At 43.8% G+C, this 3,603-nt stretch overlaps 1 protein-coding gene across 5 annotated transcripts in view; it reads right to left on the bottom strand.

The window, feature by feature from the left end:
• Arl15 (ADP-ribosylation factor-like 15) overlaps positions 1-3,603 on the bottom strand; it is a 362,957-nt gene that overhangs the window by 33,115 nt on the left and 326,239 nt on the right. The window lies entirely within an intron of this gene.

Raw genomic sequence — 3,603 nt, 5'->3', positions numbered from 1 at the left:
ACAGCCTGCCTGAAAGCACTGACCCTACGGTATAAATTGTTCCTACCTTGAGTTGACTATGATCTTAAAAAAAAAATGTCTCATTGCCTCTGTAACCCCAACACCTTCCATTCCTTTGCCGTCACTGTGGGAAGCCCCCAGGACATAAGTTCGTTCCTAGGTGATCGATGGCACTTTCGTCACTAGTCTTGCAACTAGCACTACCCTCAACCCGGCCCACCCCTTTTCTCTTAGATTGCAATGAGTGAACTAATGAAGCCCAAACACCACAGGGAGTTGGCTTCCGACATGTCTCTAATTCCTTTTCTATTGATATCTTCATTAGCTCTAAATCTCTCAAGAATGGAGACTTGACCTTCCTCTATTGCCCATCTAACCTTCTGCTGTTTACACCTCCTTCCTATTCAAAGCTTGGCCTTGCCAAATTACAAATATGATTTAGTCAGACAGACAGACAGACATGAACACACGGTGCACACGCTCTGTCTGTCTGTCTGTCTCCCTTCTGCTACAGACAATTTTCTGCACATGTTTATTCATTTGGCCATTACCTCTGTTCAAGGACCTGTCCTTGGCTCTGGCTCTCTCTGGACATGGCTGTCACTCTGTCACTGTCACCATATGATTTTCTAGGTCCTTATTCTCTCTCTCTGCCTCTCTCTGTCTCTGTCTCTCTCTCTGTCTCTCTGTCTCTGTCTCTCTCTCTCTGTCTCTGTCTCTCTCTCCTTCTTGTTTCAATCCAGCAAATCCCCACGAATGCTGTTCGCAGATCTATGTGCAGGGACTATGCTGTGCTTGCTGAAATACAGAATAGACAAGAAGCTTACTCGGTCATGGTGGATGTGTTTGGAAGCACAAGTGTCAAGTTACACAACCCAGAGGATCTAGAAACAAGTAAGATAAGGTGAAGATATCACCATCAAGAGTAACAAAAATCATAGGACTTGAATGAGGGAAGTGACAACTCAGAGGTCCTCACATCTTAACCGTCTACATCTGAACTCTAGCTTTGTCCCTTTGCTAATCACATCACCTTGGCACTTCACCACCCGGAGCTTCAGTGGCCTCGTCTATGATAAGGTGGCTACCCTGGGGCCCAGGTAGAGAAGCCACATGTGCAGCTCTTAGCTAGGAGCTTGTTGTACAGAGACATAATGCCATGCCTATATACATTGTGATTTTCCTCCAGTCTCACTCTCGGGACAGGGACAGGCTGCTGGTGGATAATGTTCCTGGGAACTTCATGGAGGAGGACACAGGGTTTGAGATCATCCGCCTTTGATTAAGTTATTAGATAAGAAGAGAACATTGATGGCTTATAGTTTCTTAGCTGGTTTCAATACTAAGAGAGGACGGTAGTTTGAGTTGAAAACTTGGGTTGAATTTATTTAATTGCAAAGTTCACATAAGCCCACTGGTAGGAAGCCTGTGTTGCTCTTCTGGCCGAGATCCTCCTACAGGGAGCCTTCAGCTGTTCACTCCTAGTTTTTGATCCTTGCGAGAAGTGTGAATAAATAAAGGTTCAGACCCGCAGACGACTTCAGGTTAAAGAGAGGAGAGACTTTGCCAAATACCCTTTGTAAGTGGGAGGCATAAATTCAGAGAGAACCTTGAAGGCTTCTTACAAACAAATGGAGCCAGTCCCCGTAAGTTATATAAATTATCAGTGATGCTATTCATGTACTCTCTTGCTCCTCATCCTCTCTCCCTCGATGCCTCCCTCCCAGTTTTCTTCCTTCTAGTAGATTTATAGTGTAAGCGTGAAAGAGAGACCACCAGGCCCTTGTTATTCCAGGCAGTGGCTGTCTGGTGACTGGATCTAGGAGGAAATGATGTAGTCTTGGCAGAGTTCACCAGAGACCCTGGGCACTCTCTTCCATCACTGCCACACACATGTCTATACGGAGTAAGACCCAAGACTTGCACTGATGCCTGCTTCACATTCAGAATGAAATAATTTCTACTGGAACAACAGTGTCATCTGAACACCCATGAGAGCTTAGATGGCCACTCAAAGTCTAATGATTTGGCCAGTTTATAGAGGCCCACGTATTCAGACTTTTGCAAAAACTACTTGTAGTTTTGTTCCTGAAAATGGAAATAAATACAAAGAGGGTGGGGAAGAAAAAAAAAAAAAACAAATCAGAAAAGATCATCTTCAAAGTTTTCACGAACTCAAAAGGAAACAGTTCCCTAGGTGTCAGTTATCAGAACCATCTAACTCTTGTTTAGATAAGCATTCCAGATAAGGGAGAAGTTCAAACATTTCGAATACATAAAAGCATGCAGATTGGTTAGATAGAAGCCGAGGACAGAGGAAGGAGGGATAAATATTTCCCCTCGGTGGGAATATTGTAAAGCTCAAGGCCTTGGCCTGAGAATCAAGAATTGCATACCGTACTGGTGGTCGGAGCCACCTAAGGAAAGCACAACCCGAACCTTTACAGAGAAGTCGAGACAGCTGTGAGTGCCCTTACCACTCAAAGGCTGCTACAAAAAGCAGAACACCATCAGCCAGAACATTGCTTGTCCACTCTACATATACACTAGGCAGTAGTAACTACAAATATTCATAGCGATCAGAGATGGGCTTCCACTAAAGCAAAACAACAAACAAACAACAATAAAACCACTACCACCACCGCCACCGCCGCCAAAACCCACCTCTTCTTCCATGGAGTAATAGCAATTCACTTTTAGTTCCTTAAAGACAATCCTCTTATCTGATGGCAGTGTTCAGAGACATGGAACGTGCAGGGGGCTGAGAATCCCAGTGATGGGTAGATCATACTGTAAGTAGATCCCAACACACACGTGTAAGTTGGTCCTCCCCTCCCTCACACACACACAGTCAAAGTGAGGCAGAACATACAAATGGAATACACAAACAGAGGTCTATAGTCTAATGTGGAAAAGGAAAACAAACAAACAACAAAACAAACAAGCCATAGGAATCTAAGAGTTTAGTCATGTTGCTCTCTTTCTTCACAGTCCCTTCCAGGATAAGCTAGTCCATTTATTGGAGATCCATTTTACATACTAACAGGGAGTCAAATAATTCATATTGTGTTTTATGTTAAGGCCCAATGATATTAGATCCCTTGAGCCACCAGCAGAAGATGAAGAAGGAAGAGGAGGAAGAAGAGAAGGAGGAAGAGGAGGACTGTTCAAATTAAAGAGACATTATTTGTTCTACACTCAAAGTGGACAGAAGGCCTTGGCTTTAGAATCAGAGTTAACTGGAGGCTAAGTCAAGAAAGAACACATATTAGGCTGTTGAGTATGCCAGGAGAATACTTCAGTAGTCAGTCTACAGGTGCTGAGTACAGAAGACATTCCCATGGGCAAGGCAACCTGGGAACACCACTTTTTACTTTCAATTATCCACCGTGATCCGGATGCTGAGTCAAGGGGTTTTACAATAGACAAGCTGTCAACTAGCCTAGTACATTAAGCTGTCTGCATGACAGTTTAAGGGAAAGCAATGTGGGTTAGCAGTTTAACACAGTGGCAGGACTGTACCCCAGAAAGATTCATGATAGATAACAAATGTGATACCAGCAAGTGAGAGACAGGAAAGACAAAAGCACGGCATGATTTTTA

Source organism: Mus musculus, chromosome 13 (genome assembly GCF_000001635.26).
Source record: "Mus musculus strain C57BL/6J chromosome 13, GRCm38.p6 C57BL/6J".
NCBI classification, from domain to species: domain Eukaryota; kingdom Metazoa; phylum Chordata; class Mammalia; order Rodentia; family Muridae; genus Mus; species Mus musculus.
This window is presented reverse-complemented; position numbering and strand designations above follow the sequence as displayed.